Genomic DNA, 10429 nt, shown 5'->3' with positions numbered 1-10429 from the left:
TATAAGTATCTAATAGGGCCATTACTTGGATGAAAAGGTTTTAATTGCCATTTTCAATATTCCAGTGGGCCAATGGAATCTCAAGTCAACTACGCTCCATTCATGCAGCTGAAGTTGACAAACGTGAGCTCTTCCAGACCCTATTCAAAGACCACATTTTGTGCAGTCTCTTTCCTGGACTAGAAGACATTCCTCCACCTTTTGCAACCCAGGCTCCAGAGCCATTTCATACCAAACTACCCAAGGTATGTCTAACAAATAATTTACATTGTGTATTGTAGAAGTTGGGAAAACTAAAGGTTTCAGTTGTAAACACTGAGACTTAAGTGTGAGTCATCAAATTACAGAATTGTAATGGCTTTATTTACTAGTCAATATATTGTGAAGTATATTTACAAACAAAGTAGATCAAAATTTATTCATTTATGGAAAGTGATTTAAAATGTGAATTTTAATCCTTTAAAAGCTCTGAAGATTTACTTGAGATAAGTCGAGACATTAAATATAGTTTACTTGCCTCAAAATCAAGATTAAAAACCAGAGACATTGACACTTTCCTTCAGCAATTTAACAGTAAACAAAGTAATATTATCTGATAAGTACTTAGCCATAAGTATATAAGTATCTAATAGGGCCATTACTTGGATTAAAAGGTTTTAGATTGCCATTTTCAATATTCCAGTGGGCCAATGAAATCTCCAGTCAACAACGCTCAGTTCATGCAGAAGAAATGGACAAACGCCAGAATCTTCCAGACTCTATTTGAAGGACATATATTAAAGGACCTCTTTCCTGGACTAGAAGACATTCCCTTCTTCCTTTGCAACCCAGGCTCCAGAGCCGTTTCACAGAAACTACCCAAGGTATGTCTAACAAATATTTTAAATAGTGTATTGTAGAAGTTGGGAAAACTAAAGGTTTCAGTTGTAAACACTGAGACTTAAGTGTGAGTCATCAAATTACAGAATTGTAATGGCTTTATTTACTAGTTGACATATTGTGAAGTATATTTACAAAAAAAGTAGATAAAAATTTAATCATTTATGGACTTTACTTTTTTCTTTACTTTACTTTACTTTATTTAAAATGTGATTTTAATCCTTTAAAAGCTCTGAAGATTTATTTGAGATAAGTTGAGACATTAAATACAGTTTACTTGCCTTAAAATCAAGATTATTTGAACGTGAGCTATAAATTATAGACACATTGTGGTTTTGTCATATGTTTATCATAACTAAAGTGATTTTATTAAATTTAAAAGAAAGATTCTTTTGCAAGCATACAAGAAAGTGTTTACCGAATGGTTACATTTTAAATTTATTATTAGTTCTTCTTATATAAAGCCTTTAGTCTTAAGGCTTTTAAAAACAAAAAGTTATAGTGTTGGACTGTGTTACATCTGGGGACAAATAAAAACTATTGATGGGCACAAGTTCCGTCTAGGAACAAGCAACTGGATCCTTTTTAAAAGAACGTAATTGTCTATTGAACCATGAATAATTTTTTAACGTTAGACCAGATTTGTTCCTTCTGGGTGTAAGTGTATCCAATGAAAAAAATCTTCTAAGAATCGCTGTTGAAAGGTCTTGGGCACAAGGAAATTTAAATTGTTTGTAATATAAACATCGAAGGAATTTGTTTTGGACTTATTATAGTGCTGAAATGCTGAAGTATAGAATATAACTAGAGTTTTATGATGCGTATTAGTCACAGATATGTTTTTGTGCAGTACAGGAGAATGAGACTGAAGAGTTGTAAAGACTGCCAAGGTCTTTCTGCTCTTGACTGGTGCAAGAGCATGAGCGCACCTTGGCAGAGGAAAGGCAACGCTGGCAGAGCAAGCTGTACCTTGCTCCTGAGATACAGGACACTGAGAAGCAGGTGAGTAACAATGATTATATGGGCATATGTTGTTGTAAGGGGGGGCTTAGGGGGTTCAAGCCCTCCCGAAATTTTGAGACAAACATTAAAAGATGTTTGTTTTTAGCTGGAATACATTTATGAGGTCTTAACCCTTTGGGAGCACATTAAAAAGTGCCTATTTCTCTATTTGGTTGTATTGAAATGTTCAGTTAAAGTACAGTGTTAGGTATATGTTTTAAACTAACACTTTTACTTTTGTTTTAAATAGATTTATGCATGACTTTTGTTTATGATTAGGCTTTAAATGTAGAGTAACTAAGGTGTAACACAATGATTTTTGTTACACCATAATATTTTTACTTTATAATTTAATACTTAAAACAATTATTTTGTAAATTATAAACAAATTAATATTATCTGATAAGTACTTAGCCATAAGTATATAAGTATCTGATTGGGCCATTACTTAGATTATAAGGTTTTAAATTGGCATTTTCAATATTCCAGTGGGCCAATGAAATCTCCAGTCAACTACGCTCAATTCATTCAGATGAAGTTGTCAAACGTGAGAACTGCCTGACCCTATTTGAAGGACATACTTTAAAGGACCTCTTTCCTGGACTAGAAGATGTAACTTCTCCACCTTTTGCAACCCAGGCTCCAGAGCCATTTCATACCAAACTACCCAAGGTATGTCTAACAAATAATTTAAATTGTGTATTGTAGAAGTTGGGAAAACTAAAGTTTTTAGTTGTAAACACTGAGACTTAAGTGTGAGTCATCATATTACAGAATTGTAATGGCTTTATTTACTAGTCGATATATTGAGAAGTATATTTACAAAAAAAGTAGATAAAACTTTTGATCATTTATGGAAAGTGATTTAAAATGTGATTTTAATCCTTTAAAAGCTCCGAAGATTAACTTGAGATAAGGCGAGACATTAAATGGCATTTTCAATATTCTAGTGTGCCAATGAAATCTCCAGTCAACTACGCTCAATTCATTCAGATGAAGTTGACAAACGTGAGAACTTCCTGACCCTATTTGAAGGACCTACTTTAAAGAACCTCTTTCCTGCCTCAAAATCAAGATTAAAAACCAGAGACATTGACACTTTCCTTCAGCAATTTAACAGTAAACAAAGTAATATTATCTGATAAGTACTTAGCCATAAGTATATAAGTATCTGATTGGGCCATTACTTAGATTATAAGGTTTTAAATTGGCATTTTCAATATTCTAGTGGGCCAATGAAATCTCCAGTCAACTACGCTCAATTCATTCAGATGAAGTTGACAAACGTGAGAACTTCCTGACCCTATTTGAAGGACATTCATTAAAGGACCTCTTTCCTGGACTAGAAGATGTAACTTCTCCCTTTGCAACCCGTTGACACCAAACTACCCAAGGTATGTCTAACAAATAATTTAAATTGTGTATTGTAGAAGTTGGGAAAACTAAAGTTTTCAGTTGTAAACACTGAGACTTAAGTGTGAGTCATCAAATTACAGAATTGTAATGGCTTTATTTACTAGTCGATATATTGAGAAGTATATTTACATAAAAAAGTAGATAACAATTTTTATCATTTATGGAAAGTGATTTAAAATGTGATTTTAATCCTTTAAAAGCTCTGAAGATTAACTTGAGATAAGGCGAGACATTAAATATAGTTTACTTACCTCAAAATCAAGATTAAAATCCAGAGACATTGACACTTTCCTTCAGCAATTTAACAGTAAACAAAGTAATATTATCTGATAAGTACTTAGCCATAAGTATATAAGTATCTGATAGGGCCATTACTTGGTTTAAAAGGTTTTAAATTGGCATTTACAATATTCCAACGGGCCAATGAAATCACCATCCAACAACGCTCAGTTTATACAGAAGAAATGGTCAGACGCCAGAATTTCTAGACCCTATTGGAAGGACATATATTAAAGGACCTCTTCCCTGGAGTAGAAGATGTCCCTTCTTCCTTTGTAACCCAGGCTACAGAGCCGTTTGACAGAAACTACCCAAGGTATGTCTAACAAATAATTTAAATAGTGTATTGTAGAAGTTGGGAAAACTAAAGATTTCAGTTGTAAACACTGAGATACAGGACGCTGAGAAGCAGGTGAGTAACAATGATAATATGGGCATATGTTGGTGGATGGGGGCTCAGGGGGTTCAAGCCCTCCCGAAATTTTTAGACAAACTTTAAAAGTTGTTTGTTTCAAACTAGAATACATTTATGAGGTCTTAACCCTTTGCGAGCGCATTAAAAAGTACCTATTTCTCTATTTGGTTGTATTGAAAAGTTCAGTGTTAAAGTACAGTGTTATATGTTTTAAACTAATACTTTTAATTTTGTTTTAAATAGAGTAATGCACGACTTTTGTTGATGATTAGGCTTTAAATGTAGAGTAAAACAAGATATAACACAATGATTTTTGTTACACCATCATATTTTTACTTTATAATTTAATACTTAAAACAATTATTTGTTAATTATATTATATAGTCTTGTAACAATGTCATTAAAAGTATTAGTTATAACATAGAATCAATTCTGTAGTGCAATATGGAATGAAAGAATTATGCAGCAATGGGTGGGGGGGAGGGGGGTGATACAAGAAACATATTGTGCTGAACTGTGCAGAACTTACTAAGTGAAACAAATAATCTGAGCACAAAGACATAACCCTAAAGAGATTGAGCATGTGTGTCTTAAACAAAGTTAAATTTGACTGGCTTGTTCCAATATCAAGCTTACGACCACTTTAATTTGTTACTGACAAATTCATTCAATGAATGCTGTAAATCTAAGGAGATAAAAGTAAGTACTTGTAAAAGGCCAAAAATATAATGGTATACACCAGAGTTAAAGAAATTTAGAGAGTTTGTCACAACATTCTATGATAAGTATAAGAATAGCAATGATACATCATATGAAATAATGTATAAAAAAATCTAGATGCAAAAAAGCATATAAAAACGAAATTGCCTCTACTAAAAAGCTTGCAAATGTAGAATATATTACAAATTCCTCTAATAAATGTAAGGCAGCATGGAACCTGATCAAAACAGAGTCCAACTGTAAAAAAGAAATCAAGAAATATTAATTAATTCCAATGCTTTTACCAACTATTTTGTGAACGTCGTGAGTAATTTAAATGTAACCACTGTTAAGGATGTATCATATAAACCAGCCATAGAATTAGTAAATAACTTTACTCACGGTCAAAATAGGGTCTGTAAAGTCTTTAAGTGGCATAAAATTAAACCTATTGATGTTACTCGTATTAAGCATGTTAACAGTTTAAGTATGTCTTGCAGTGAAGATTGTTATGGTTTATCTAATAGAGTCATGAAGGAAAATATTGACGTTATAGTTGAACCATTGATATTTCTTTTTAATATATGATGCTATAAAAAGGTATATATCGTAAAGCACTTAAAATAACAAAGGTGACTCCAGTTTACAAAAAAGGTGAAAAATTAAATGAATCTAGCTACCGACCAATTTTGTTAGTCCCTATAATAAGAAAAAATTTGAATCATGTGTAAAGGAACAGTTAAATACATTTATTGTTGCTAATAATCTTTTTTGTGCTGAACAGTTTGGATTTGTACCCGGTAAAAATAGAATTAAAGCAGTAGAAAATATGGTTAATGAAATACTAATAAACTTTGAAAATAAATTTTTATCCTCTGCATTATTGATTTAACAAAAGCCTTTGATTGCATTTGTCACGAGCTTTTGTTTAAAAAATTGCTTGCCTATGGTATCAGGGACAGAGAGCTAAGGCTGCTGCAGTCATACTTGACTAATAGAGAGATAATGGCTGTCCAGGGGAATGACAGATCTAGTTTAAAAAAAGATAGAAAGTGGTGTTCCATAAGGATCTATTCTTGGCCCCCTATTTTTTATAATTGCTGTCAATGATTTGGCTACTAACGTTCCTTGCACATCAATACTGTATGCAGATGATACTACACTTCTCAACTGTAATCACCATCTAGATGTATTAATAAGAGAAGAGAGCCAAGCTTTTGAAAGGGCCTTAGAATGGTTTGCTAACAATTTCTTTGTAGTAAATGATAAAAAAACTGAAAAAATAATATTTTCATTAAACCAAACAATTTACAAAGATATCAAACCAATTAATTAAGTTATTAGGTATACATCTTGACAGTAGGTTAAGTTGGGATTGCCATGTGGAGCAACTATGTAAAAAATTGTCCAGAGTTGTGTTTCTTCTTAGGAAACTAAGAAGCTGTATTACTGCAGATAAGTTGTTAACTGCTTATTATGCATTTTTCCATTCCCACATAAGATATGGAATAACTTTATGGGGCAACTGTTGTAGTGCACAAAATGCTTTCACATGGCAAAAAAAGGCTTTAAGAGCAATCAAGAATGTTTCTGATAGAGTCATGTTTATCAATTTTCAAAGAATTTAAAATAACGACTCTTCCAAATCCTTATATTTATTGCTGCTTCATCAATGTTAAGGAATCTTTAAATACCCTTCCTACAAGAAAACAGACTCATGATTATTTTACTAGGAAAACTTATCTTCCTGACTTAGCATTAGTTAGATTAGAAAAAACTAGAAGTAGTCATATATCTATGAAAATTAAATTATTTAATAAACTGCCTAAAAATTCATGGGATGTGCCCTTGAAACAGTTCAAAAAAGTAATAGATAGATGGTTGAAGGATAATATTTTTTACTCCATTGACAAATTTTTGGCCTGTGATATTATTACATTAAGTTTTTGACGTCTGAACTTTTAATTATGTGTTTGTCTTATTTTAATAGCTGTTATATGTCTTTGTTGTTGTTTTAAATTTTATTTTATTATTAGTATTTTAATCAAAAATCACTTTGTTGTCTTGTCTATTCAATTCAATTCAATTCAAAACAATCTTTATTTACCATTTGCACATTACATTACAAGAATAAATATATACAAATATAAACGGTGTCAATAGTATGAACTTAGATTTAAGAACTAAATACATAAGTTAATTTGCTAAAACAGTATGTATTTAAACAAAAGTATAATTAATACTTAAGCAATAATCTATAGTTTATTCCACCCTGCTCTCAAAAAACTCATTAAATGAGTATAATGTTTTGTCAACAAGATATTCTTTTAATTTTAGTCTGAACAATTTGACATTAGGAATGCTTTTATATTTTCGGGATACTATTGTAAAACTTTACTCCAGCAACTAATGGGTTTTTTTCTCTTAAATTCTAATTTTGATTTTGGTACTGCCAACTGGTTTCGATTTCTAGTCAAGTAGCCATGTGATGATCCCAATACAGGAAGTCTATCCCTAGCCTTCCTAACAGCCACCACAGTGTCTAATATGTACAAGCCACAGTACACAGTAAGAATACCTAGAGTTTGAAAATGTTGCTTTGGCCGATTCACGATCCTCCAGATTAATCATTATACGAATGGCTTGTTTCTGAATGTGAAGAAATACTTTGTAAATTTTGATCACTTGTTGCACCATACAACACAATACCAAAAGAATATATGGAGTGTATATGGGCAAAATAAACCAATATTAAAACATCCAACCTACAGAATTTTGATATGCTCCTTAAAGCATACAACCCCAGAAGATAATTTATTTAGAACTGCATGTGTATGCTCATTCCAAGTTAAGTTTTTGTCTAAAACCATTCCTAAAAATTTTGTACTGTCTAATTGATTAAGTTTTACTTGTCCAATTTCGATCTTTGGACTGTCTACACATTTATTTTGGCGAGTCCTGAATAAGACAAAATTTGTCTTTTCAAGATTAAGTAACAAATTTTTGTTGGAGAAATAGTTTTCTGACTAAGATCAAATCACTTTGTGCTTGATCTTCAATTACCTGCAAAGATTTGTTTGATATAATGAGATTAGAATCATCAGCATACAAGCACATTTTAGTTCCCGAATTTTTTACAGTCTGCGGCAAGCCGTTTAAGGTAGCATAAGAACAAGATTGGCCCAAGAATAGATCCTTGAGGCACACCATGTAATATATTTTTTAACTTAGAATTAATACATATCAATTGATTAAATTTATTTTTGAATGATGTTTTCGACATATTGTTTTCTAATGTTTAAGGTAGGATTTTAGCCAATTTAGTGGCATTTCCAATAATACCCAAGTCCCTGAGGGTGCTTATTAGGTTGTTATGTGATACACTATCAAAAGCCTTGCACAGATCCATAAATATTCCTGCAGCATAGTCACCTCTATCAACTGCATCTGTAATTGATTCAATAAAGTCAATGCAAGCAGTTGTGACCGATTTACCTGGCCTGAACCCATGCTGTTCGTTGTCAAAAACAACTCATTGGTTTCAAGAAACTCCATCAATCTCATATACATTGCTCTTTCATATATTTTAGAAAAACTCGGCAGAATAGCCAAGGGCCTGTAGTTATTAGGATCTGTGGTGTTCCCTTTCTTAAACACAGTTTTTACCTTAGAGATTTTTTAACTTATCAGGGAATATACCGCTTATAAAGGATGAGTTAATCAGATGGGTGAGTGGCTTAATCAGAAATTTGTTTGCATGTTTAATAATTGGCATTGGAACCTCATCGAAACCAGCCGAGTATTTATTTTTAAAAAGACATAACAATTTTTTTTCAATTTCTAATTCAGTTATTGGTTTGACTCGAAATTTTCTGGAGGGTAGGTCTAACATTTTGATTATTATTTTTACCATGATTGATATTGGATACAAAATTTGAATTGCTGACAATATTTGGAATTACATATTCATCAACTATATTTATAAAGTGATCATTAAATATATGTGCAGATTGTTCTTGGATCACTGTCTTCCTTACCATTAATAGATAACTTAATTTCATTATTTTTTTTACAAGTGGTTTTATTTCATTATTAATAAGTTTCCAAACAGCTTTGCAGGGGTTGTCAGACTTTGTTATTGTACTAATTACATATTTACTTTTAGTGTCAATTATATTTTTATAATACAGTTTTTTCTTTTCCTTTAACATATCCTTTAGATTAATATCTTTTGTGACCCTTAAAGTTTGGCTTAAACAAATTAAGTCCTCTTTATCTTTTCTTAAATCCTCACTTATCAAATTAATCCTGCTACAATTCTTTATTCTAGTTTTAACTTTTGGGAAGCATGAGTTAAAATAGTACATAAAAATGTCATAAAAAGTATTATACTTCTTATCAACTGGTGCCTGATAAAGATTTAACCATGTCTCAGATGCTAAATTTTTTAGGAATATTTTTTTATTTTTATCTGAAAACTGTCTATTTAATTGAGTAAAATAATTTTTATAATTGCTTTGATTTTGATATGAGATTTCTAAAGTTGGGCATCATGATCTGAAAGCTCGGTGACAAGGCCAGAGATTGACAGTTGGTGCTTTGGTATATTAGTAAAAATGTGGTCAATAGAGCTTTCACAATCAAATGCAACCCTTGTGGCAAAATTAACCATAGAAAACATATTATGTTGAGTTAACACATTACCAAACATATCTGAAGCCCTAGATTTTTTCAAACAGTTCAATATTTATGTCCCCTGCACACACTATGTATTTAAATTTTTTTACTTAAAATAACCAAAACTACACTAAGTTTGTACAAAAATACATTATCGTAAATTGAGCCAGGTGTTCTATACAAACCAACTATAACTACAGATAATCCATCTATTTTACATTGAGCCAAACAGCATTCAAAATTCTTTATCAGTCACCAATTCATTAATTTCAGGAATTTCAATGTCTAAATGTGTATCTCTATATTGTAGTATTGTAGCTTGCCGTCAACATTAAGTGATCAGAATTGAGGAATCAACATTTAACTCTTGTGTTGACATCCTTTACAAGATAATAAAGAACCAATTAAGAATCAAAATATTTTAAATAAATTTTTAAAATCAAGCTAATCAATAAAGCGTTACAAAAATTGCTCATAATATAGTTCCATTATTGTACACAAGGACAGTTTTGTGAAGCATATTATTCGTAGGTGTGTTTTGTAGCCTACAGTGCTGAAGAATGAGAGCGGAAGAAATGAAGTGGAAAAAAATGACACTCCAACTATGAGTTTAAGCGACTCACATATTTCCTGGCTTCAACTCTTGAGGAAACTAATGCAAGCAACACATCAGTAGCCTATATGAGCTTGAAAGAAGTTTAATGGAAAACAAGCCAAAAGACGAAGAAGAAAGTTTAATCACTGCTGCAAAAATAGGAGCAGCACTATTAGAAGAAAACAAAATAATAAAAGAAAAAATTTACAAATATAACCTAAGTGGACATGTTTCAGTAATAATTTTAAACTTCGTCGTAAGAAAATGTTCCTTTGATATTTTATGCTTAAGTATTTGAGATACCAATGGTAAATTATATCTGAAAGGAACCCAAAATGCTGACCAAACTCTTAGGCAGATCAGCCTTCAAGTGCTTCTTGTCCTCCTCACTGAGTAAAACAGATTTACACTACTTCAGGTTGTTTAAGAAGCTTGGAAAAGTATTGTAGCTTACACTATTAGGTATT

General features: G+C 31.5%; 1 long non-coding RNA gene across 1 annotated transcript; it reads left to right on the top strand.

Annotated features, from left to right (window-relative positions):
• The first annotated feature begins 3016 nt into the window (after window positions 1-3016).
• On the top strand, window positions 3017-10178 carry LOC124364155. The gene is made up of 3 exons (XR_006922580.1): window positions 3017-3275; window positions 3685-3892; window positions 9919-10178. It is a non-coding gene; the product is annotated as an uncharacterized LOC124364155 (long non-coding RNA).
• Window positions 10179-10429: the final 251 nt, after the last annotated feature.

This window comes from Homalodisca vitripennis, chromosome 6 (assembly GCF_021130785.1).
Source record: "Homalodisca vitripennis isolate AUS2020 chromosome 6, UT_GWSS_2.1, whole genome shotgun sequence".
NCBI classification, from domain to species: domain Eukaryota; kingdom Metazoa; phylum Arthropoda; class Insecta; order Hemiptera; family Cicadellidae; genus Homalodisca; species Homalodisca vitripennis.
The sequence above is the reverse complement of the archived record's forward strand: the minus strand, read 5'-3'. Positions and strand labels throughout refer to the sequence as shown.